The 27,165-nt window shown below is 39.9% G+C and overlaps 1 protein-coding gene and 1 pseudogene across 1 annotated transcript in view; one reads left to right on the forward strand and one right to left on the reverse strand.

Annotated features, from left to right (window-relative positions):
• The first annotated feature begins 3,310 nt into the window (after positions 1-3,310).
• Positions 3,311-27,165, forward strand: part of MGA (MAX dimerization protein MGA) — a 166,763-nt gene continuing 142,908 nt past the window's right edge. The window contains exon 1 of the mRNA XM_039232925.1: positions 3,311-3,350. The gene's annotated coding sequence lies outside the window, so the exon portion shown is untranslated. The remainder of the gene's footprint in view (positions 3,351-27,165) is intronic.
• LOC120232295 lies at positions 10,317-10,753 on the reverse strand (annotated as a pseudogene).

Consider the following 27,165-nt stretch of genomic DNA (forward strand, 5'->3'; position numbering starts at 1 on the left):
ATTGAACTAATGTAATGGTAGAAGAAAGGGAAAGTAGGTTTTGGATTTAAAAGATGTTTAAGTGTTAGAAGCAGCAGATCTTTTTTTTTTTTTTTTTTTTTTTTTTTAAACCAGTTGAATGTGCTAAACAGATGAGAAGGAACAGGTAAGGATAATGGAGGTTTCCTAGACCGGGAGACTTATTGTCACTGCCCATGTAAGGGAAGGGAGTAGTAGCTGGTGTGTAGAGTGAAGGGATGGGTAGTTTGACTCAGGAAATATTACATTTCAGATGTCTGTGGGAAACTCTGCCTTAGCTAAACCCTCTTTTTGTTAGAAACATATGAAGATACTGGAAAAGAAACCATTGGAAGGAGACTGGGAAGGGAACATCTAAAATACTGTGTTATATAAGTAAAGAGCAAATTTTGAGGGTGTCTTCACTCTGAGGTATTTAAATGAAAACAATTTTTAACCTACTTGAAGCAAAGCACAGGTGCCCTCTCCACTCTCTAAGTATCTCTGTATCATCATTATTTTACTTCAATAATGTCTGCAGTTCAGCATTTTAACATGTTAAGAGACAGAGAAAAAAAACTTGAAATGAAGGCGGGAGATAATGTAACAATATGCACCAACAGATGGGCAACAGTCACCAAAATCTAAAAAAGATCTGTAGTGTAAGAATCTGTTAGTGTGCCTCTAGCACTGTCTAGGGGAGAAACAGAATAGTGGAGAAAAAAGGATTCAAGAGTGTGCTGTTGGACAGAGTACAGGACACTGGTTAGAATACAACCTTTACGACTAACTAGTAGTCACATTTACAGAATGCCTCCTAGGCATCAGGGACTGTGACAAGTGTTTTAAATATTTTTATCTTAGAGGGGGTGCCTGGGTGGCTCAGTCAGTTAAGCTCAGGTCATGATCTCAGGGTTGTGAGTTTGAGCTCCATGTCAGGCTCTGTGTTGACAGCTTCAGATTCTGTCTCCCTCTGTCTCTCCCTCTCTCTCAGAAATAAATAAACATTAAAAAATTTAAATATTTCTTTCTCAGAATCATCATGACAATTGAAGAATAGGTGTGATTGGCTCCAACCTGCAGATAAAGGAACTGAGGCTCAGAAAGTTAAAAAAAAAACAAAACCTGTTCAAGGTCAACGTACAATAAAGGAGAGATATGCAGGTTCACCCAGATGGGTCTGACTTCAAGGCCTAGGCTCTTTCAGCTATAGCCAACAGACCCTAAACCTACTTGTGCATGAAAATCATTAGGAGGACATGTTAAAACATATTTCCAGCTTCCCACTTAGGATTGTTTCAGGAGATGATAATATTAGTATAGTACTTTGTTCTCCTGGTGGTTGTTAGGATGAAATGTAATCAAATATACTGGAGTGTTTTATAAATTTCAAGTTTAACACAGTTTTGCTTATAATTTAATGGTTTTATTTTTTTAAAGATTTTTTTTAAAGTGACCTCTACACGTAAAGTAGGGGCTCAAACTTATAACCCTAAGATCAGGAGTCACATGCTGTACTGAGCCAGCCAGGGGCCCCTTATGGTTTTATTAAATGTATTAATTTAATTCCCTTAAAAATTTTTTTAAATGTTTTATTTATTTCTGGGGGAGAGAGAGAGAGAGAGAGAGAGAGAGAGTGAGAGAGTGAGACAGCGCGAGCAGGGGAGGTTCAAAGCGAGGAGATACAGAATCTGAAACAGACTTCAGGCTTTGAGCTAGCCATCAGCACAAAGCCCGACACGGGGCTCGAGGCTCGAACTCACGAACCGTGAGATCATGACCTGAGCCGAAGCCGGATGTTTAACTGACTGAGCCACCCAGGCGCCCCCCCCTTTCTTTTGATTTTCTAGTCAGAAAATAATTTTCTTTTCTTTCTTAATGTTTATTTATTTTGAGAGAGGGATAGAGAATGTCAACAGGGGAGGGACACAGAGAGAGAGAGAGAGAGACAGATTGAGAGACAAAGGGCTCAAACTCACAAGCTGCAAGATCATGACCTGAGCCAAAGTCAGATGCTGAACGACTGAGCTACCCAGGAGCCCCAATAATTTTCTAAGTAGGCTTATTGACTATCTTGAAACAAAAGTCCCAAACTGTGTTTTGTCTCAGTAACCACATTGTTAATTAATACATTTAATTTCTACTTTATAAATCAGCACTCTTGTGAGTCTGACCAGTGCTAGTCAAATTCCCCAAGCTTAATCATCTCTTTGTTAACTGAAAAAATAGCTTTGAAATCAGAATAGCTGAGGAATGGAGTTCAAAGCAAAAGAGATATGAATTGTTCTAATTGGGGGCTTCCTGGAATAAAATATCAGGGTTTGGCCCGGTAGTCAGCCTGTGAATATCACAAAATTAACTGCTTATGATCTAAGACCACTTTTTCTCAGTGTTAGACTGTTAGGAGATGGTGTTTTTCTTGGTTCCAATATACCATTGCTGGAGCAAGTAGAACCAGAAAAGGGCCCTTTTAAAATGCCTCCTGCTCCTTCCACCCCCACTTTCCGCAACAATAGCCATAAGGTTAGCAAGAAAAGCCTGGTCTTCTATCCTAAGACAAACTCCAAGCATTATTTCTACTCCTTAGTGGGGTTTGCAGTTCAGTTGTACTTAAATTAGCATTATTTTCCATTGACCATAAAAGGCTGATAGTTTCATTGTAGGCAAGCACTCTCCCTGTGTGTTTGTTTGTTTGTTTTTTGCAATATTCACAAAGGCACTCAGCAGGCACTTACTAAGAGCACGCTCCACGAAGAAAGGTTAAGCGGTTTTCCCAAGACCACAGAGACGGAACAAGTAGGGGAAAGGGCACTGAAAGTGCCTCTTTACATCCAGTCACACTCCCATAATTACTCAAGTCGCTTCATTCCCAGCCCAAGAACAGGCTTTCAAGGGGACATGAAAGAACACCCTGGAGGTGAGAGCCAGGAAATCAGGAGAGGTGCCTTTCCCGGCATGCGCTGCAGCACACTGAGGGGCGCCAGACGTATCCCGGCGTGCATCGGGGAGCGCCCAAGGGCGATGGTTCTCGGCTCCTGGAGAGGCACGCGAAGTTAAACCGGTAGGTGTGAGCTTACTTAGTTTTGAGACCCAGCTTTCTCGTTTCCCCTTTACGAATGTAACACCAAAGCGGCAAAAAAGAAGATCCTTTAACTACCCTCCCTTTCCGCGTGCGAAAGACTTTCGGCGCCGCTTCGAGCACGGTGCCAGGTGATTAGCGGTTAGGGGCGGTCCTGAGATTAACACGTGACCAAACCTGGCGGCCAATGACTAGCCGGGTGGTCCGGCAGCGCGAGGATTCCGGGACCCGTGAGCGGAGCGGCGCGTGGGCCCGTTCCGGTCGGCCCTGGCAGGTACGCGCAGGCGCCTTGGTTGCCACGCGCCCCGTTGGTACCCACGCGCCCAGTGGCGTGTACTTGGCGCGAGGTGTTAAGAGTCAGGGTGTTTTTGTGGGGGGGCGTTAGGAGAAAATGGAGGGGGGGGCCGTGGCATCACGTGGATGCCACAGCCAATCGCAGGCTGAGGCGCACCCACAGCTTTCCCCGGCGCCCCGGGGTGCGACGTGTTCAGTGAGGTTCGGCTCAGCCCTCACGGTGCGAGCGCACTTTCGAAGCGCGTGTGCAGCCTGTAAAATCTGGCCACGGGTTTTCGTGGCGTCCTGCCCTTCTGTGAGCACGGACGGCAAGTTCTCTGCAAAATGGCTGCTGGAAAGAGTCGCCTAGCAGGGGGAGCGCTGGGGCCGCGTGAAGGTCACATGATGAGGTTGGCAGCGCGTGCTGCTGGCGCGGGGAAGGGGGAGGGTGGTAGGAGAGAGGCGTGGCCAGTCACGTGCCTCCGACTGAGCCGACCTGTGGTTTTCTTTAGCGTCTTTGCTGCGGCCGGATCCGTCTGCTTTTGCTCCTCCCACTTCGAAGCGTGGCAAGCGTCGGCGAGAGGCTGTATGGTGTGGTGGAATGAGCTGTGGTCTAGGAATTAGGGGTCTAGGCCTTTGGCTACTTTTGTAATGAGCAAGCCCTGTTGCCGTTCCCATCCTCCATTTTCTCATTTGTATTTTGTGTAGGATTTTTTTTAAGTCCTTCCTGTGGTATGTGACCTCTACCGAATCCCAATGTTATGCAGATAACAAAAGAATTAACAACGAAACGATAAGTCTTGTCTCCAGAAGCCACCCCCCATCCCTCCCATCATTGCATTGATGTAGGAAACCTGGATGTAGTTTCATTTAATATTCTGGGCATATTTGTCCATATTTATCAATTGCATTTATATTCTGTGCCTTCGCACTCAGTCATTTGAAAAGTATTGTGTTTTAGAGGGCTAATCTCTGTTTCCTGGAAAGAGACCAGGAGGTAAGTAGTATTGTCCTTAATGGTGGAGCTAGGAAACAAGTAGAAGGGATTTGCTAATGTCCTATAAAGCTGACTAGAAGGACCTAGAAGTCGTCTTCTCCACTTGGTAGGCCATTATTTGTAAAATTTTTGAGGCTTCCTTCCACGAACCTTTGATGTTTTTCATGGTTTCTGCTCCCAGCTCCTCATTTTACCGAGAGTCAGGGCTTTAGTGAAATGATGCAGACGTGCGTTTTTCGTATCACTGCTTATGTTTTGTGTTACCCTTTGATGTAACTTAAAGGGCCTTTGAGTTTTGTGGGAGCACAATTTGGAAAACATTTTTTGAGTAATCATTATAACAATAGTTACCATTTTTAAACAATTATAGTGACAGTTAACATCTTTCTAGCTTAATACTCTATATGCCTTCATTTAGTTTTGTTAACAAACCTATGAGGTGGTACTATTTTCTCCATTTTACCGGCAAGGAGAATAGCAACAGAGAATAAGTAACTTGAACTAGCTCATATGGCTGGTAATTTCACAGAATTCCAACCATAATACCTTTTGAAAAATTTGACAGAATGATTCCAAAGTTCATTTGGAAGAATGACCCTATAAAGTAAGAATAGTTTTGAAAGTAAAGTGTGTGTGTGGGATTGTATTAGTGAGTATACAAATAAAACTATCCTATCATGAAACAATGAGTAGTAGCTCTGGAATAGAGCATTGGAACAGAATAATAAATTTAGAAATAAATAAAGCTATTTAGTGTTATAAAGATGGCATTTCACATTAGTTGAGAAGGAATTTCAAAACTGTGTTGGAACAATTGGCTAACTGAAAAAAATAAAATGGAATTTTAGCTTAAAATGTAAATAAAATCAACGTGAATTAAGTACTTAAATATAAAATGTGAAGTCAGGGGGTGCCTGGCTGACTTTTTTGGTAGAGTATTTGACTCTTGATCTTGGGGTTGTAAATTTAAGTCTCATGTTGGGTGTAGAGATTACTTAAAGATAAAATCTTTAAGGGGCACCTGGGTGGCTGAGTCCGTTAAGCGTCTGACTTCAGCTCAGGTCATGATCTCCCGGTTTGTGGGTTCGAACCCTGCGTCTGGCTCTGTGCTGACAGCTAGCTCAGAGCCTGGAGGCTGTTTCGGATTCTGTGTCTCCCTCTCTCTCTGACCTTCCCCTGCTCGTGCTCTTTCTCTCTCAGAAATAAATAAAACATTTAAAAAAATAAAATCTTTAATAATTTTTTAATGCTAATTTATTTTTGAGAGAGAGAGTGTGCTCATGAGTGCGGGGAGGGGTAGAGAGAGAGGTAGACACAGGATCTAAAGTAGACTCCAGTCTCTGAGCTGTCAGCACAAAACCTGAGGTGGAGGGAGCTCTAACCCACCAACTGGGAGATCATGACCTCATGCCAGAGTTCGACACTTAACTGACTGAGCCATCCAGGTGCCCCAAGAATAAAATCTTTAAAAAAATGTGAAGTCGGAAATTGCTACTTTAAAAAAATGGGTAAACATTTTTCCAATCTTGAAATGGGATGAGCTGTTCTAAGCATGACTGCAAAGGCAGAATCCATAAAATGGTGCATATTGTTTGAATTAACAACCTGTAGTTGGTAAAAACATCATAAAGACAAATTTATTCGCTTAGTATTTGTTTAACATATTTATGGAGTGCTTACCATGTGACAGGCATTTTCTCAGCTGTAGGGGATCCAGTGATGAGCAAGGCCAGGCAGATTGTGGGGGGAAAATTTGCATCATGTGTTGGATTTATAAGTTTAATGATCTTAATATATCTAGTAAATGGGCAAAAGACATGAATAGATGGTGAAAAATAACTAAAGATAAATACATTATTTTTCATTTATAAACAAGTAACACAAAACAACAAACAACACAAAACAACTTCCTCCACTTTCCCCACCCTGTCTGGCAGTGTGTATGTAATAAAGTGTTAATATTGTATTGGCATACGAGTGAGGAAATTGGCACACATACACTGCTGTTAGTGGATATTTATCTTTGAACATCCTTTTTGAAGGGCATTTTGGCTCTACCTATTAAAAGCATTAAAAACCTGTGTGCCCTTTAACTCAGCAGCTGCTCTTCTTGGTTAATTTGTAAGTTTGTAAAGATGTTTAAGAATTGTTTTTGTACTATTTTTTATCATAGCTAAAATCTGGACAGTCTTAAATGTTAAATAATGGGGGGTTGGTTAAATAAATGTACTTTTATACAGGATAATACCTTGTAGCTAAAGACATGATGTTCTAATGACTTGGAGGGGTGCCTGGGTGGCTCAGTCGGTTGAGCGGCCCACTTTAGCTCAGGTCATGATCTCACGGTCTGTGGGTTTGAGTCTGCATCAAGCTCTGTGCTGGCAGCTCAGAGCCTGGAACCTGCTTCTCATTCTGTGTCTCCTTCTCTTTCTGCCCCTCCCCTCCTTGCTCTCTGTTTCTCTCCTCAAAAATAATAAACATTAAAAAAAAATTTTATGACTTAGAAAGCATATATTTTGTTAAGTAAAAGGTTACGAAATTTTATGTAGTAGATCACATTTTTGTAGGACTATCCCTGTATGTGTCTACAAATCTAAAATTTACATAAAAGTCTAAAATGGCATTCATTGGGGCGCCTGGGTGGTTCAGTCAGTTAAGCATTTGACTTCTGCTCAAGTCTTGATCTCGTGGGTCGCGAGTTCAAGTCCCGCATTGGGCTCTGTGCTGACAACTCAGAGCCTGCAGCCTACTTTAGATTCTGTGTCTTCCTCTCTCTCTGTCCCCTACACTGCTCGCACTCTGTTTCTTTCAAAAATAAAAATATTAAAAACATTGTAAAAAATAAAATGGCATACATTAGGGGTGACTGCGTGGGTAAGTCCATTGGTTAAGCGTCTGACTTTGGCTTAGGTCATGATCTCTGGGTTCGTGAATTTGAGCCCTGTGTCACACTCTTTGCTGACAGCTCAGAGCCTGGAGCCTGCTTCAGATTCTGTCTCCCTTTCTCTTTGCCCCTCCTCCATTCATGCTCTGTCTCTCTCTCAAAAATAAATAGATATTAAAAGAAATAAAATGGCATACTTCAACTGTAAAGTAATGGTGGTTTTATTTGATTGGTAGGGTTTTTGTATGAATTTAATTTAAAAAATAAACATTTTAATTTTTTTATTTTTTAATTTTTTAAATATTTTTTATTTCTGAGAGAGAGAGACAGCATGAACAGGGGAGGGTCAGAGAGAGAGGGAGATACAGAATCTGAAACAGGCTCCAGTCTCTGAGCTGTCAGCACAGAGCCTGACGCGGGGCTTGAACCCACGAACTGTGAGATCATGACCTGAGCTGAAGTCAGACACTCAACCGACTGAGCTATCCAGGCGCCCCTAAAAAATAAACATTTTTTAGAACAGTTTTAGATTTATAGAAAAACTGCAAAGATCATGTAGTTTCTATATACCCAACACCCAGTTTTCCATGTTAACATCTTATGTGAGTATGGTATATGTGTTGTAAAAAATGAACCAATGAGCATTGGTTATTATTGATGAGTATTGATATATTATTATTAATTAAAGTCTCTAGTATAATAAGATTTCTTTAAAAAAATTTTTTTAATGTTTATTTATTTTTAAGGGAGAGGGAGACACAGGATCTGAAGTAGGCTCCATGCGCTGAGCTGGCAGCACAGAGCCTCACGTGGGGCTCCAACCTGTAAGCCGCAAGGTCATGATCTGGGCCAAAGTTGGACGCTTAACTGACTGAGCCACCCAAGTGCCCCCTTTTTAGTTTCTGTTTTTATTCTTTTTAAGGTTATTTATTTATTTTGAGAGAGAGCATGAGTGTGTGACCAGGGGAGGGGCAGAAAGAAAGTGAGAGGGAAAGAATCCCAAGTTGGATGAACCCCAAGTTCAGTGCCAAACTCAAACCCAGGAACCATAAGATCCTGACTCAAGCCAAAACCAGCTGAGCTTGAACCCAGGAACCACGAGATGATGACCTGAGCCAAAACCAAGGAGTTGAACACTTAAGTGACTGAGCCACCTGGTGCCTCAGATTTCTTTAGTTTTATCTAATGTCCTTTTGTCTTCTTTATTTTTTTAAAGTTTATATATTTATTTTGAGAGAGACAGAAACAGCATGAGTTGAGGAGGGGCAGAGAGAAAGGGAGGGAGAGAATCCCAAGCATGTTCTGCACTACCAATATAGAGCTCCATGCGGGGCTGGAAATCATGAAACTCCGAGGTCATGACCTGAGCCTAAACCAAGATTTGGGCGCTTCACCGGCTGAGCCACCCAGGCACCCCTCTGATGTCCTTTTTCTATTCCAGGATATCACTATATATATATATATATTTTAATGTACTAATGCTTTAGTTCTTAAAAGTTTTTATTTAAATTCTAGTTAGTTAACTAACACACAGTGTAATATTTTTTTAAACATTTCTTTATTTTTTAATTTTTTTTCCACATTTATTTATTTTTGAGAAACAGAGTAAGACAGAGCATGAGCAGGGGAGGGGCAGAGAGAGAAGGAGACACAGAATCCGAAACAGGCTCCAGGTTCTGAGCCAGCATTTAGCACGGAGCCTGACGCGGGGCTTGAACCCATGAACTGTGAGATCATGACCTGAGCTGAGTTGGACGCTCAACCCACTGAGCCACTCAGGCGCCCCACACAGTGTAATATAACTTACAACATAATGATTTAACACATTGATATATCACCAAGGTGTTCATCATAACACCCTATCACTTATTTAACCATTCCCCCGCCTTCCCTTCTAGTAACTATCAGCTTGTTCTCTATAGTTAAGAGTTTATTTCTTGGTTTGCCTCTCTCTCCCCGTTTTTTACTTTGCTCATTTGTTTTTGTTTTTTAAATATCTATTTAAGTAGTCTCTACATCCAACGTGGAGCTTAAACTCACAACCCCGAGATCAAGAGTCTTATATGCCACTGACTGAGCCAGCCAGGTGCCTCCCATTTGTTTTGTTTCTTAAATTCTACAAAATGAGTGAAATCATATGGTATTTGTCTTTCTCTGACTGACTTATTTTGCTTAGCATGGTACTCTCTAGTTCCATCCATGTCATTGCAAATGAGAAGATTTCATTTTTTTTTTTTTAGCTGAGAAAATATCCATTGTGCAACAGATGAATGGATCAAGAAGATGTGGTTTATCTATACCATGGAATACTACATGGCAATGAGAAACAATGAAATCTGGCCATGGGTAGCAACATGGATGGACCTTGAGGGTGTTATGCTGAGCGAAATAAGTCAGGCAGAGAAAGACAAATATCATATGTGTGCACGTATAGGAGGACTAGGAGGAACTTAACAGAGGACCAAGGGGGAGAAGAAGGGGGGAAATGGTGGGGGAAAGGGAGAGAGGCAAACCATGAGAGACTCTTGAATGCTGACAAAAACTGAGGACTGATGGATGTGGGGGGGAGGGGGGATGGGCATGGAGGAGGGCGCTTGTCGGGATGAGCACTGGGTGTTATGTGGAAACTAATTTGACAATAAACTATTTGTAAAAAAAAAAAAAAAATATCCGTTGTGTATGTGTATGTATGCCACATCTTCTTTATCCATTCATCAATCAATGGACACTTGGGTGGTTTCCATAATTTGTTTATTGTAGGTAATGTTGGTATATTCTTTATTAATGGGTGAAATTCCAGTGAAGAAAGTGTGAGAGAGGAAAAGGAAATGAGGTAGGGGAAAAGTGAAAACAAATAAGGAATGTGCTATCAAGATGGCCATAGCTTCATTGCAAACAAAGCTGGTTGCTTGGTCTTCCAAGGCATCCCCAGAGAGGTCACATGAAGCTATTGCCTTTTAGAACTATTACACAGCCATGTACTTTTAGTAATTATGTCTCTTTGAGATTCTCTTAGTTATCATAGTTTCTCAGACTTTTTTGTGGCATATGAAAGTTTATTATTGTCATGTTTTCACTATCAAAACTTATGATCTTGGCCTTTCCATCTTGCCTTTGTATAAGGCGAAAAGAGAGATATTGGCTACTTTGATAGCCTTAACACAAACTCCAGGAATGTCACCGACAGCATGACCTTTGTGACCAAATCCAACAGCTAGAAACTCATATTTTCTTTAATAACATTCAAACAACCATCATTGGATACAAGGACTGTGGTTTTTTTTTTTTGGCCATTCTTGATCAGCTGGACTCTGACACAGTTCCTGGTGGCAGAATTTGGCTGTTTGGCTTCAACTTCTGTTTTTATCAGCACAATTCGTTATGCATGGGAAGTGCCTCCAAAAGGGTTGGCCTTCAGGACTGTGCCTAAATGGGCTTGCTTGTACTGTTTACCATGCTACTTCTGATCCCGTCTAGGGCTATGGAGCTTCTTGGCAATATAAAGACGATGACACTTGCCCATCTTGCCAGTGCCACGGGCCTGGGCAAAAGAGCTGAGACTTTATTTTGATAATCTTGACAGTTTTGAAGAGTAGTGGTCAGTATTTTGTAATTTGTCCCTCAGTTGGGATTTGGTGTTTTTCTCATGATTAGATTGGGATTAGAGTACATACTATCAGCACAACATGTTACTCTTGGTGTTGACCTTCATTACCTGCTTGTGAATTCTTTTTTTAGTGTATATTTTGAAATATGTTTTTTTAATGTTTATTTTAGTTTTGAGAGAGAATGAATGGAGGAGGAGGAGGAGAGAGAGAGGGAGACAGAGGATCCAAAGCAGGCTACGTGCTGACAGCAGAGAGCCCAACGTTGATAGGGCTCACACTCAGGATCTGTGAGATCATGACCTGACCTCAAGTTGGATGCTTAACCAACTGAGCCATCCAGGCACCCCTGAATTTGTTTTCTTAAATGTTTGCTTTTCTATATGTCCTTTTTGGTACTTTTTCTTATGTTTTTCTTAAAAAAAACACCCCAAAATTTGTGTTACTTGTAATGTAAAAAATGTTATAACCTTCTTTATGGTTATGTCAGTCAGTATTTATAGTATTTATAATAAGCAGTACATTGAAAATTCTGATAATGTAGAAAGAGGATAATGGATGTATGTTCAAAGAAAATAACTGAACAAGTTGCTGGCAGGGCTAATTATAGAAAGGAATTAAAGGCATTAGTATAGTATAGCTTGTTTTAACAGTCTTTAAACTATTTTAGATCTCTGTTCTAGGAAGAAAAGCCTGATAATCATGAAATAGATCTAAATCCAAAAGTGGGGAAGCAATTATTCAGTTATGCATGACAGGAGAAAAATATAAATAAGATTGAAGGACCTGGGTGACTTAGTTGGTAAAGCGCCTGACTCGGTTTTGGCTCAGGTTGTGATCTCGTGATTTGTGGCATCAAGCCCTGCATTGGGCTTTGTGCTGATGGTGTGGAGCCTGCTTGGGATTCTCTCTCCCTCTCTTTGCCCCTCCTCTGCTTGTGTGTTCTTTCTCGGGGGGAGGGGGGGACTAAAAAAATAGAAATATCTTAAAAAAGATTTTTTTTAATGTTTTTTTAAAATTTATTTTTGAGAGACAGAGAGAGACAGCGCGAACAGGGGAGGGTCAGAGAGAGAGGGAGACATAGAATCCAAAGACAGGCTCCAGGCTCTGAGCTAGCTGTCAGCACAGAGCCTGACACGGGGCTGGAACCCACAAACTATGAGATCATGGCCTGAGCCGAAGTCGGATGCTTAACTGACTGAGCCACCCAGGCTCCCCCCAAAATAGAAATATTTTAAGATTAGACCAATTAGGTTGTTCATTCCACAAGTAATTAATGAGCCCTATTGTATGCCAGGTATTCTACTAGGTCTAGGGATTGAGCAGTGAATAACTCCTTTTTCTCATGGAATTTATATTCTGGTTTGACTCTTAACTAATAAATAATATGATTTCAGATGTTATAAAAATGGTGTGAAGGGGGCGCCTGGGTGGCTTAGTCGGTTAAGCGTCCGACTTTCACTTAGGTCATGATCTCGCGGTTCGTGGGTTCGGGCCCCGCGTCCGGCTCTGTGCTGACTGCCAGCTCAGAGCCTGGAGCCTGTTTCAGTCTGTGACTTCCTCTCTCTCTGACCCTCCCCTGCTCACGCTGTCTCTCTCTCTCCTAGAAATAAATAAAACATTAAAAAAAAAAAATGGTGTGAAGAAAATAGTATGATAGAATAGTGAGTGGTGATGGTGAGTTTGGTGGTTAAGATAGGTTGTCAGGTGGGTCGCCTGGGTGGCTCAGTCAGTTAACCATCTGACTTGGGCTCAGGTCATGATCTCATGGTTTGTGGGTTTGAGCCCTGCGTCGGGCTCTGTGTTCACAGCTAGCTCAGAGCCTAGAGCCTGTTTCAGATTCTGTGTCTCCCTCTCTCTCTGACCCTCCCATGCTCATGCTGTCTCTCTCTCTTTCTCTCAGAAATAAATAAAACATTTAAAAGAATTAAAAAAAAGACAGGTTGTCAGATAAGGCTTCTCTGAATGCTTGAGCATAAAGAGACCTGAATGTTAAGGAGTGTGCCATGCTACCATGGATCATTTCAAATGATGAGACAGAGTACTAACGCAGAGACTCTGGGGTGAGAATCAGTTTCTGATTTTCAAGGAAGTACAAAAAGGCTAGTGTGCTGTAGTTGGGAGATTACTGGAGTAATATTTGGAAGTGGTAGTGGTGAGATACAATGGTAGGAAATGATACTGGGTATTTGGTGGTCTCAGATGGTATAGAGTCTGGTACACCAGAAGAGCTTTGTATTTTATTCTAAGTATGATGGGATTCATTGGATGGTTTTATAAAGAAAGATGATACGGTCTAATTTATATTTTAAAAAGATTACTTAGCTGTGTAAGAGGGGCAGTAGGAGACCATTTAGGAAGTCACTGGAATGGTAAGATGAAGTATGATGGCTTGGAGGCAGTAAGAAGGGGTCCAATTCAAGGTATGTTTTGAAGGTAGAATGAATAGACTTTGCTGATAGGTTAGTTGTGGGAGATGAGAGAAAGAGGGAATCAAACATGGTAACAACTTTTTTTGCTAGAGCAACTGGTGCCATGTATAGAGGTGAAAATTAGAAGGAGCTAGTTTGGGGTTTAATATGAAGAATTTAATTGGATAGTGTTGAATGTGAGATACCACTAGATATCTAGTAATAACCTTTGAATAAGCAGTTGACTGTTTAAGTCTGGAGCTTACAGTCAAAGTCAGGGCTGTGAATATAATATACATTTGGGATGCCATCAGTATATAGTGTTTTAAAAACATGGGTTTGATAACATTAGACAGGGAGTAAAGAGGGCCAGTGGCTGAGCCCTGAGACTCCGTTGAAAGCATGGACAGAAGAATAAGTTCTACTTAGATTTCTTTAAAAAATTTTTTTAATAATTTATTTTTGAGACAGAGACAGAACATGAGCAGGGGAGGGGCGGAGAGAGAGGGAGACACAGAATCCGAAACAGGCTCCAGGCTTTGAGCTGCCAGCACAGAACCGATGCGGTGCTCGAACCCACGAACCATGAGATCTGACCTGAGCTGAAGTTGGACACTTAACTGACTAAGCCACCCAGGCGCCCCTATACTTACTTAGATTTCTTTTGTATCTTCATCAGCACAGTGCTGAGCTATGTCTGTATGGTACAGTATTAAATCATTCCTTTGAGCTGATTGTAATATGACCTCTTTGTGTTTTATGAACTGATTCTGCAGGTTTTTGTTACTGCCTACCTGAATATTTTCCATGTTGTGTCCACTACCTGGGGGCCTAAATTCCAACTTTCATAGCTTTCATACCAGACCCATCATTGTTTAACTCTACCTCTCTCTCCACTATCCTGCCATGACTAGTGTGGTCTGCTTGTGTATAGCTCTGAATTTGTCAGGAATACTCTTTTCTCCCCGTCTTGCCTTTTGCCTCAAACTCCTACTCAGTCTTCATTGTCCAGCTTAAATTTGGTGTGTAATTTCCACAGATAGAACTTTGCTCCTCACTGCATGGTACTGCCTCAGCTCTGTTGTTAGTACTTTAATTTATAGCAGAACACAAAGTCAGTTGCTATTTGGCTGCTTTTTTTATTCATTTGTGTTTTCAGTGCTTAGCATGTGGTAGATGTTCAATCATAATGCTTTGAAAAAGTTTGGAAGTTTTCTTTTGGGAAAAGAGTAATTACAGCTAGATCTTACAATACACAGTAGTGTGGATTGTTAGCGGAGATGGACTTTTTTAATGGTCAGTTTTTGGTTTTAATGATATTGTGATAGAATTTACCTAGTACAATATTTAATGAAATGGTGTCAGAAGTCTTAATTTGGAGACATTTTAGGAGTGTTTTAATCTCTAGGGCTGAATAATGCTTATTTCTTTGGAGGCAGGCTATTATAATAGATTCTTCCTTCACTTGCCTACTTTTCCACCCACCTTCTCAGTAGTCAGGAATTCTATTTTAACATTACACGTGTACTTTGAGCTCTTTGCTGGGGAAGAAGCCTAATGTAATAAATCCAGTAGAGTCAGCAGTACTCGCCCCAGGAATGTCCATTAAACTGTTGCATAGAGGGAGGCTTAATGGTGTGAATTGTAGGTGTGAGGGTTTCAGTCTGTGAGCTCAAAATAGGGTTCATTATTTTGTCATTCAATCCTAAGCATGTATTGAACACCTACCATATATGGGCACTGTATGAGGTGCTGTGGGGGACACACAAAAGAAATAAAAGACACGGTTCTCTGCACATGAATCTCTGACAACTTAGTGCAAGAACTGAAACGTAACATTAAAAAATAATTTAATCTTAACAAGCGGTGTATCATTAAGTGCAAAGTACTTTGGTATAAATCAAGTACTTTGCATTTCTTAAGCACATAATTATATTCTCAGGGTTATATGCAGTCTTATCTTGCATCAGTTTTCAACATTTTGACTTGATTTTCCAACTCTGCATTTTCTTCTATCCTTTAACATTTTTAGTTTCATTAAGATACTGATTTGGTTCTTTGTTGGATATAATAAAAGCCTTATGTAGGAAGAGATTGTTCTGCCAGTACTTGCATTCAAACATTTTATTTTTTCATGTCTGCAAAGCAAATATGTATACATATTTTGAAAAAGGTAGAATGTCATGTATCCTTTACAAGTGTGACAGTGGCATACTTTAATAGTTTTTCTATGTGTAAGTTTTCCTAGACATATTTTTCCACCTAAAGGTGGGGAGAAGACTATAGAACATAGGAAACAAATTATGTGTGTGTGTGTGTGTGTGTGTGAATAGTTTAAAAATACAGATTTTTTTTTTTGGTTTGGATTACAAAAGCAGTTTGATAATTCAGATTTGAAGAATTGAAAAACCTAGGTAAGCACAAAGAAGGAGATAAGTTTTTTTAAATGAATTTATTTTTTACATCCAGCATGGGGCTCGAACTCACAACACTGAGATCAAGAGTTGCATACTCCACTGACTGAACCAGCCAGGCACCTCAGGAGATAAAAATTTTTAATATGCTATCACTGTTATGCTTATTGATATGCTTCTAGGCTTATTTTATTTGATGCCTTTTTGTTTCAGTGGAAAGCTATGTTCTTTTAGTAAATAAAACGAATAGCTTAGATACCTTTAAAAGCAAGTGGCTGTTGTCTTTACATAAGGTTTATCTAATCAGATTAGTCTCTACACAGTTCTTCAGTGGCTTCTCAGAGTGAATGGACTCAAGCTGAGACAAGTTCAGATTCTTTAGCTTAGCACATGAAGCCCGCTACTGTATAGTTTACCTTATTTGCCATGCATCTCCCTCATATATATTTTTGCTTTATCTGTACTATATGTACTACTTTCAGGCCTGTAGATGGGTTGGCAGATTTTTTCTGTAACGGTCAAATAGTAAATATTAAACTTTTTAAAAAATGTTTATTTATATTTGAGAGAGAGAGAGAGACAGAGCATGAGCAGAGGAGGGGCAGAGAAAGAGCGAGACACAGAATCTGAAGCAGGCTTCACACTCCGAGCTGTCAGCACAGAGCATGATGCGGGACTCAAGCTTGTGAACTGTGTGTGAGATCATGACCTGAGCTGAAGTTGGACGCTCAAATGACCGGGCCACCCAGGCGCCCCTTAAGCTTTGTGGGTCTTCCTGTTTCTGTCACAACTCTTCACCTCTGCTGTGGTAGCATGAAATTAGGCATAGACAACATGTAAACAAATGATTATGGCTGTGTTCCAGGGAAGCTATTTATGGACATTGAAATTGGAATTTCATTTAATTCTTGCGTGCCGTTAAATGTTATCTTAACTTTTTTTCAACCATTAAAAATGTAAAAACCGTTTTTAGTTCGTGGGCTGTACAAAAAGTTGTGGGAGAACATGACTTATGGGGCTACAGTTTGCTGACCCCTGCTCTAGTCTACCAAACTTGCTGTGCCTCTGTCTTATTCAGTACCTCCTACCTTCCATGTTCTTCCCTAATGTGACTGTTTTGCTCAAAACTACCTTAGATGTCATAATCTCAGGGAAGTCAGAATTTGTTTTAGATGTTTTTCTGGTGATGGAAATATTTTGTTCAAACCTCTGTCATTGTGCTTATAGAGCTGTAGTTTTTAAATTGTAGTAAAATATATATAAAATATACCATTGTAACCATTTTTAAGTGTACAGATTTTTTGACATTAAGTACATTCACATTGTTGTGCAACCAGTCACCACCATCCATCTCTAGAGTTTTCATCTTTCTAAGCTGAACCTCTATATTCAGAAAATACTAACTTACTGTTCTTTCCCTCCAGTCCCTAGAAACCACATTCTTCTTTCTGTCTCTATGAATTTAACTACTCTAGGTACCTCACATAAGTGGGATCATGCAAAATATTTGTCCTTTTGGAACTAGCTTATTTTGTTTAGCCTGATGTCTTCAGGGTTCATCCATGTTGTAGCATCTTTTTAAGGGTGAATAATATTCCCATTGTATGTATATGCCACATTTTTTTGTTTATCCTGTTATCCATTGAGGGACACTTTGATTGCTTCCACTTTTTGTTTATTGTGAATAAGGCTGCTGTGAACATGGATGTACAGGTATCTCTTTGAGTCTCTACTTTAAATTCTTAAAAAAATTAAAAAAATTTGTTTATTTTTGAGAGTACGATTGGGGAGGGGCAGAGAGAGAGACACACAGAATCCAAAGCAGGCTCCAGGCTCTGAGCTGCACACACAGAGCCTGATGCGGGGCTCAAACCCATAAACCATGAGATCATGACCTGAACTGAAGTCGGACACTTAAATGACTAAGCCATCCAGGTGCTCCTCTGCTTTCAGTTCTTATGAGTGGATATCCAGACCTAAAATTGTTGAATCATATTGCTTAATTTTTTGTGGCACTGCAGTGTTTGAACCATTGTTACTGATTTTTAAAAATACCTTTTTGGGGAATAATTTTAGATTTAGAGCAGAGTTACAGAGATCATGTAGAGTTTCTGTATACCCATCACCCAATTTACTCTAATATTTACATTTTTTTCTTTTAAATGTTTGTTTATTTTATTTTGTGAGAGTGTGAATGGAAAGGAACAGAGATTGAGAGAATCCCAAACAGGCTCTGTACTGTCAGTATAGAGCCTGATGCAGGGCTCGATCTAATGAACTGCAAGATCATGACCTGAGCTGAAATCAAGAGTCGGTTGCTCAACCCACTGAGCCACCCAGGCGCCCCTCTCCTAATGTTAACGTCTTACATTACTGTGGTACATTTGTCAAAACCAAGAAGCCATTATTGATATATTACTATTAGTTAACTCCAGACTTGCCTTGGATTCCATTAGTTTTTACATTAAGGTCCGTATTCTATTCCAGGATCTAATTGAGGATAATGTATTGCGTTTAGTCTATATATTTTTTATTATACATAACATGGAGTGTGGTACATAACAAAAGGAGTATGTTTCTTGAAAAAATTAATCACCTTTTAATTTTTCTCTCTTTTTTCCTAATGTTTAGCTTTTGAGAGAGAGAGCGTAAGTGGGGCAGGGGCAGAGAGAGGGGATAGCAGATCCAAAGCAGGCTCTTCACTGATAGAAGCAAGCCCAGTGTGGAGCTTGAACTGTCAAACTGTGAGATCATGACCTGAGCCGAAGTTGGACCTTCAATGATTGAGGCACCCAGGCCCCCCCTCCCTTTTTTTTTTAAAGTTGATTTATTTATTTTGAGAGAGAGAGAGAGAGAGAGAGAGAGAGAATGCAGGGAAGGGGCAGAGAGAGGGGGAGAGAGAGGAGAATCCCAAGCAGGCTCTGCACTGTCAGCACAGAGCCTGATGAAGAAAGAGCTCAGCTCTAGCCTACAAGACTGCGAGATCTTGACCGGAGCCGAAACCAAGAGTTGGATGCTTAACTAACTGAGCCACCCAGGTGCCCTGTAATTTTTCTCCAATTTTGTGGGATGTTCATTAACCTTCCTTTAGATTTAGTTAACTGATTTATTTGTCCTTCTATCCTTCCTTTCCTCTTCCTGTACCATCTATTTCTAAGGTCTGTTCCAATTTTTTTCAATATTTTTGAGGAAAAGTAATCAAGGTATATGGGGCAAAGACCATTAACTATGTACTCAGATTTTCTCTCCCTTTCTTTTGGGCACATAGCTAGGCAGGATTCCTGAATCACTATTGTAGTTTGATTAGATCTCATGACATACTTTCTCTAGTGGAATGTGAGTGAAAGTGGGCCTGATCTCCCTCATGTGTTCTTTTGTTTGCCTCCCCTGACTATATGGGAGGTATCTGGGACAGCTTTGGAAGCCTTGTATTTAAGATGGAACTGTTGTCAGCCTGAGTCTTAGGATGACTGTGGAAGAGAATTAGCTTAATTAATGATCTGCATATTCACTCACCAGGCTAGTATTTTGGGATCTCTTCGTGTAGCCTACCCTAATAAGTATACTGCATGCTTACCTCTGATTTGGATTTATATAAACCTTGAGGTTTTCTTTTTTAAGTTTATTTATTTATTTTGAGAGAGAGAAAGAGTGCCATGTGAGAGAGCAGAGAAGGGGCAGAGAGAAAGGGAAAGAGAATCCCAAGCAGGATCCATGCTCTTAGTGCAGAGCTGGGGCTCAAGCTCTTGAACTGTGTGGTCATGACCTGAGCTGAAATCAAGAGTTGTATGCTTAACTGAATGAGCCCCTCAGGAGCCCCTGAACTTTGAGTATTGATTTAATGAGAATTATATAATTATATTGGGAAGACTAGGGGATGGGAAGTGCATGTACAGGGAGATGTGAAGAGGAAGAAGAGCTAAATCTCATATCTTGGAAAGTGAATAGTGCCTAAAACTGGAGAAAAGGGGAAAAAAAGCATATAATGATAAGGAGGTGTATAGTAAAAGAATCAGCCATAAAAGTTGAAAATTTGCTGGGGCGCCTAGGTGGCTTAGTCGGTTGAGCGTCTGACTTCGGCTCAGGTCATGATCTCATAGTTTGTGAGTTTGAGGCCCGTGTCGGGCTCTGTGCTGATAGCTCAGGGCCTGGAGCCTACTTTGGATTCTGTGTCTCCCTCTCTCTCTGCTCCTCCCCCACTCATGCTCTGTCTCTCTCTCGCTCAAAAATAGTAAACATTAAGAGAAAATTTTTAAAAAAGTTGAAAATTTGCTGCTGGGAATTGGGAAATTGTTGGAGTGGAGGATCACTGTCTTTTGTAATAAGCCATTGTATGTATTTACCTCTTTAGTCTCTGTTTATGGATAGCTTTGATAAAACAAAACAAAATGAAATTAAAGATACTAGTAAAGAACAAGAACAAAACCCCCCAGTCAGATTCTGAGTCTCCTTTACAAAGCCACAAAAGGCAATCAGTTAATTTTTAGCTAAATATATTTGGTGACAGCTTACCACTTTGTGATGAAACTTGTATTACTATTGTATAGTTTTAGAGGTCAGAGGTTTTTCCTTGTACTGACATGAAATCTTCTGCCCAGAAACTTCCATTCCAGGACCCTCTAGAACATAAGGAATAGTCTACTATTTCTATGACAGCCTTCAAATGACCCTTTATATTATCATCCTAAAAAAAAATTACTGTCATGATCCATTCTCATATCTTAAATTTTCTAGGCAGTGATAATGAAAATCATCTTTGATTTTGAGACCGATTATCATCAAATGGTTGCACATTCTTGTGGACTGTTGAGTGGCTTGTGACTGTTGTTTGGATGTCGATTTGTTGGTTCTGCAAAGACTTTCAAGGAATTTGAGGAAAGTTCCTCTGGACTTGGTAGAGCACTATCACATGCTACAGGATTCTGTCCTTACCAGTAGTCAACCAGTGTTCCTGACAAGAGCCCAGATTTCTCTACTCTTTGCCTCAACACAGATTCTTTTTATATCTGAGGTTTTGCCTGGAGTGATTGGATATGGCCTGTTTCTTTCTTATTGAAGCATCTTAGCCCTAATGTGGCTTGCTACTATCAGTTTTAACATCCTGCTGCAAAACCAGCAGCTCACTGCCTACTCTGCCCACGTTCCTCTGGAGAGGGAAGTGATGGCCATTCTGGTCCTTTGTTGCACTTAGAGCAAAGGCTGGACATAACGTGTGTGGAAGAATAGAGGAATAGTTAGTAAATTGTAGTATTAAAAGCAGAAAATACAGGGGTGCCCAGGTGGCTCATTTGATAGGACACCTGACTCTTAATCTCAGGGTTGTGGGTTCAAGCCCCAAGTTGTCTTGAAGCCTATTAAAAAAAAAAAAAAGTAAAAAAATACAAATTAAAAACTCTGTAGCAACTTGGAAAATATGTTCTCAAAATAATGTTAAATGAAGAGTAGAACCCAGATGCCAAGATTATTGCTTTAAATTATGAAAAAGTTAAATATGTATAACTATATATGTGCATGTGGAAATTCAAAGGTTATGGTTAGTGGTAAGATTGTAGGAAACTGAAATTGTGTTATTTATTGTTTTATTTATTTTCTGTGTTCCTCACTAGAATGTAAGCTCGAAGTGGGTCAGGGATTTTTGTTTTAGAACAGTTCGTGGCTTAAAGTAGTTTTTCAGTAAATACTTGTGATTGTTTAATGAATTAATGGCTTTAATGTCTTTAATGTTCTAGTAATGCTTATTAAAATTAAAAACAAAAATTAAAAAACTTGTCAATGATTTTTTAAATATTTATTTTTTAGAGACAAAGTGTGAGGGAGGTGCAGAGAGAGAAGAAGACACAGAATCTGAAGCAGGCCCCAGGCTCTGAGCTGTCAGCACAGAGCCTGACCTGGGGCTTGAACTCACAAGCTATGAGATCATGACCTGAGTTGAAGTCAGACGTTTAACCTACTAAGCCACTCAGATGCCCCTCAGTGATTTCAGTCTTTGTTTAATACACCATAGGTTCTGCATATTCTCACCACCTTTCCTGGCCTCCTTTGGTCCTCTTAAAAAGATGATGATCCAAGGGGTGCTTTGGTGGCTCAGTCAGTTAAGGGTCCAACTTCAACTCAGGTCATGACTCAAGGTTCGTGGGTTTGAGCCCCCGGTCGGGCTGACAGCTCAGAGCCTGGAGCCTCCTTCAGATTCTGTCTCCCTCTCTATCTGCCTCTCCCCTGCTTAGGCTCTGTGTGTGTGTGTCTCTCTCTGTCTCTCAAAAATAAACATTTAAGGGGCACCTAGGTGGCTCAGTTGGTTGAGCATCCGACTTTGGCTCAGGTCATGATCTTGCAGTTTGTGGGTTCTATCCCCACATCGGGCTCTGTGCTGACAGCTCAGAGTCTGAAACCTGCTTCGAATTCTGCGCCTCCCCCTCTCTCTACCCCTCCCCCGCTCATGCTCTGTCTTTCTCAAAAATAAAATAAACATTAAAAATTAAAAAAAAAAACATTTAAAAGGGGCACTTGGGTGACTCAGTTGATTAAGAAGGGTCTGACGTCGGCTCAGGTCATGATTTCACAGTTTGTGTGTTTGAGCCCCACATCAGGCTCTATGCTGACAGCTCAGAGCCTGGAGCCTGCTTCAGGTTCTATTTCTGTCTCTATGCCCCTCCTCTGCTCACAGTCTGTCTCTGTCTCTCTCAAATATAAAATAAAACATTAAGAAAAAATAAAAAAAACATTAAAAAATGATGCCCCAAACAATAATATTAGTTCAGATTGACAAACCAGTGTAGCATATAGAAGAATTATTTCCTCTAGGATCTGGATGCCACACCTCCATTTTAGAGTTCTTTGGAGATGTTGGCTTATATCGAACTTATTTTGTGGGTATTTAAATTTTTAGTTTTGCTAGGAGCGCCTGGCTGCCTCAGTCAGATGAGCGTGTAGTCTTGATCTCAGGGTTGTTAGTTTGAACCCCATGTTGGGTGTAGAGATTACTTGAAAGTAAAATCTTTAAGAAAAGTACTTTTCCTAATACATTTTATAAGAATTGCCAATTCTTTTCCCAGTGTGTTTACTTGCTGATATAATAGAACTGGCCAGCTTGCTTTTCATGTATTTTTGTCTTCCCTGTTCACTTTCACTGGAAGTGGTAATAAGTAGTAGAACATTTGAAGTACCTGGCTGGTTCAGTCGGTAGTGCAGGTAACTCTTGATCTAGAGGTTGTGAGTTCAAGCCCCATGTTGGACATAGAGCTTACTTAAAAAAAAAAAAAAAAAGTAGTAGGCTATTCAAAAGATGGGTAGACAGAAAATAAAACCACTGGAAATCTACACATTTTATAATTATTCTCCAAATAATTTAATGACTATACATTTCCTAGGGGGCCTTCTTTAGAATTCCTGAAAAGGCAGGAAGTAAGTACCTGGACAAAAATCAGAAACTCATCTCTTCGGAACTGTCTACAAGTGACATTGCAAACATATTTTTCCCCCCAGGAAAATGTGCATGATAGTCTTATCCTGATTTCCCAACATTATATTCAAACTCTTGTCAACTGGTGTAGGCCCTCCATTTTCCTGGCTGTCATTGGTTTTTATATTCATAGACTAGGAGTTGGCAAATTTTTTCTGTAAAGAAGCAGATAGGGGCGCCTGGGTGGCTTAGTCGGTTAAGCGTCTGACTTTTGCTTGGGTCATGATCTCGCAGTTCGTGGGTTCGAGCCCCGCATCAGGCTCTGTGCTGACTGCTAGCTCGGAGCCTGGAGCCTGTTTCAGAGTCTGTGACTCCCTCTCTGACCCTCCCCTGCTCACGCTGTCTCTTTCTCTCTTTCCAAGAAATAAATAAAAAAAAAAAAAAATTAAAAAAAAAAAAAAAAGAACCAGATAGTAAATATTTTAGTCTTTATTGGCTAGAGGTTCTATGCCTCAGCATTTCACCTGTGCTGTTGTACCACAAAAGCAGCTATAGATGATACATAAATGAATGAACATGGCTGTGTTTCAGTAAGACTATTTATAAAACAAAAACAAACATCGGGCCAACAAACATTAGTCCAAGTAGTTTGATGACCCTTACCATGGACCCACCACCTTTACCATTCATGAAGATCTAATAATAGAAATCTAGGTTGGAAGTTATTTTACTTCAGAATTTTTGAAATATTTATTTATTTATTTATTTGGTGGCCAGGGCCAGAGAGAGGGGGAGAGAATCCTTAGCAGGCTCTGCCGGCTGTCATTGTGCCCATAGCCCTATGAGGGGTTCAGTTTCATGACCTTAAGATCATAACCTGAGCCAAAATCATGAGTTGGATGCTTAACCCACTTAGCCACCTTGGAGCCCCCACTACCTCTTTCTGAATGCATCTTACACGTTGCTTAAATTCTCATCACTTTCCCTTATCAGTACAATAGGGATAATAATTTCTACCTCAGGCGTGTTCTGAGGATTAATGAGATTAGGAATATAAAGTGCTAGAAACAATGCTTGGCATATAGGAAGCACTTACTAAATGGTGGTTGCTGTTATTATCAATATAATCATCATCTTACAAACTGAAATGCCTTTTTTAGTGGTTTTGGCAGTTTATAACTTCCTCTTACAACTGTAGGATTCCTATGGTGTGGAGTCTTTTGTTGCTGTTGTTGTTATTGTGGAGTTTTGATTTCATAGACGAAGCCTGGGATAGCTTGAAGTGTTACTAGAAGATTTTAAGGTCAGGAAATGGGAATGGGATAGTCCTATAGCCCTGAGCCTGATAGAGAAAATAGAGTCACATAGAATTTGGTCCCAAGTTGTACTCCCTGAGTTAGAGGGAGAGGTCAGAGTACATGTGTACTTTTCTCTCCGCCAGGTGACCTCTTACCAGGATTATTTGTGTTAGTGTCAATCATAGTGTTTTCCAAGCTGTTAACTGTATTTATATTTTCAAAATGAAAGGTTTTCAGCATTGTATGGCACTTTTCAGTTCCTTTTAAAGTGTTACAACTGCCTTTTCATTTTAAATAGTGTCATTTCTTAGAACTGGCATTTTATATTGCCTCTGAGAATTTAAGATAATTAGGTCAAAAGAGGTAACCAATATTGGTGCCATTTCAAATAGTAGATTTGAAAAAAGCGGATTCTTCCAGATTGAAATATTTTTATTTATTTTTTTGAATGTATTATTCATTTACTATTGATAACTTAATATTTTAAAATAACTTTTATTTGAGCAGGTTATTTTTCTTAGAAGTAACATGAGTGGAATGGAAAACCTCTATGAATTAATAATCTGTATAAAAATTTACCAATGCTACAATTAACTTTGATATATTTAAAACAATCATGTCAGTGATTATGTGGCATAGTCAGAAAGTTATAACAAATGTAATCCCAAGGAATCTAATAAACTGAGGGAAAAGAGAAATACTTCACTGATCAATAATATTTATTTTTTGGGGCACTTAGGTGGTTCAGTCGGTTAAGCTGAAATATTTTTATATAGAAGCATAATTTATTTCCTAAAATTCCCCTTATTTATTTTTTTGATGACATTTGCGTTTAGACTGGCATGCTAGTAAAGATGTGGACAACATGAGACCTCCTCTGCACTGTCTTTATGGGAAATAGGTAATCAAAAAAGTTGTTGAAACGTTTTTATTTTGGGGGCAACTGGGTGACTCAATCGGTTAAGCATCTGACTCTTGATTTTGGCTTAGGTCATTGTCTCATGGTTTGTGAGTTTGACCCCTGCATGGGACTCTGTGCTGGCAGTGCAGAGCTTGCTTGGGATTTTGTCTGCCTCTCCCACAAGCGTTCTCTCTCTCTCTCTCTCTCAAAAATAAATAAATAAATATTAAAAAAAGGTTTTAGTTTTGATGAGCTTAAGATAGATACATTTACCTTGCCCTAAAACATCAGCAATATCAAATTCAGCTGGTTATTTTACTGGTGTTTGATCCAATGGTGTGAGAAATTCATTCCCATTCCTGGAAAAATAACCTACTTCTTTCTATGCCGGGCATTGTGTTAAACGTCATTATCTAATTTAATTTCCTAAGTGATCTCTTCCCTGACCTTAGTTTCTTATAGTATAATTAGTATTGCATAATTTTATATGTATACTTTTAATATAATTAAGTATAATTTTAATATACAGAGGTGCTGTTAAATCAGAGATGACTGTTAAAATGCTGTTACAGTCAGGTCATGGTCATATCATGCTGAAAACCCTCCAATGGCTTCCTATTTCTAGCAAAATGAGAGCTAAAATTTTTGCAGTGGCCTGTAGGGTTCTGTGTTGACCTGGTCCCCTCTTAACTTCTCTGACCTCCATCATTTACGGCTTACTCTCCACACTGCCCATCTCCTTAGCCTCCTTGTTTTTCGTTGATCATTCCCTTTCATTTCTAGTTTCTTCTGTCTGGAATTGCATGGCTTGTTTCCTAAATTCTTCTACGTCTTGATTCAAATTTTGCTTTTTTTCCCTTTTCCTCCTCTCTATTTTGTTTTCTGTAGCATTTATTACTAGATAACATATCATATTGTATATTTATTTATATTGCTTGTTTGATGTTTCTATTATTAAAATTTAAGTACCACAGGGCAGGGATTTTTGTCTGTTTTGTTCACTGCTGTTTCTACATCTGATAGAACAATGCTGGTGTACAGAATAAGTGCTCAGGAAATGTTTGCCTTGTGAGTGAATAAATTGCCACTATACTGTGACATGGGCACTGTTACTGCTTTCATTCTGCAGGAAGAAACTGAAGGCCAGAAAGGTTAAATAATTTGCATAAGGTCACAGTGTTCTTAATCAGCCTGCTGAATGGCTTTATTTCCTATTATATCTCACCATGCCTTCTTTACTCAGTCATAGACATTATTTTTGTGTATGTGATTATCATGTACATATTCAAGCTTCTGTGCCTTCCTTCATGATATTTCCTCAGTGGGAATTTTCTTCTTTCCTGCTGCCTACTTAGGTAGAACTTAGTTTGCAGAAAAAATGGTGATTCAGAGAAGAGTCAAGTTTGGGGAGGTGGAAGGATGAATACTGTGAACTAAGGTCATACGGTGGGAAACACATGTACCGTCAGGGAGCAGTTTGGCTAGAATGAGATTTTGTTGAGGAGTGTGATAGAAGGTACAGTTAGAGAGGGGGAGAGAATTATGGCCCTGTTATAGGGAACTTTGAGCTTCTGACTAAGGAGATGATGTTTTTACCTTGTTGCCTTGGAAGGTTTTTGATAAGGAGAGTGATAATGCGTATAACACTGCTTTTATAAAAATGTTTGATTTTGCTGTGGTGATAAGAATGGCTTGGAGTGGGAAGAAGCTAAAATTAGGAAGATGATTTAGGAGATTAGTGGTATAGTCCTGAAGTGAGGCAGTAAGGGCTGAAATTGAGAAGTGAGAGTAGATGGGCTCCTGGGTGGCTTAGTTGGTTAAGGGTCTGACTCTTGATTTTGGCTCAGGTCATGATCTCATGGTTTTTGGGTTTGAGCCCCAAGTTGGGCTCTCTGCTGGTAGTGGGG

Source organism: Hyaena hyaena, unplaced genomic scaffold, assembly GCF_003009895.1.
Source record: "Hyaena hyaena isolate Hyena2069 unplaced genomic scaffold, ASM300989v1 scaffold_70, whole genome shotgun sequence".
Taxonomy (NCBI): domain Eukaryota; kingdom Metazoa; phylum Chordata; class Mammalia; order Carnivora; family Hyaenidae; genus Hyaena; species Hyaena hyaena.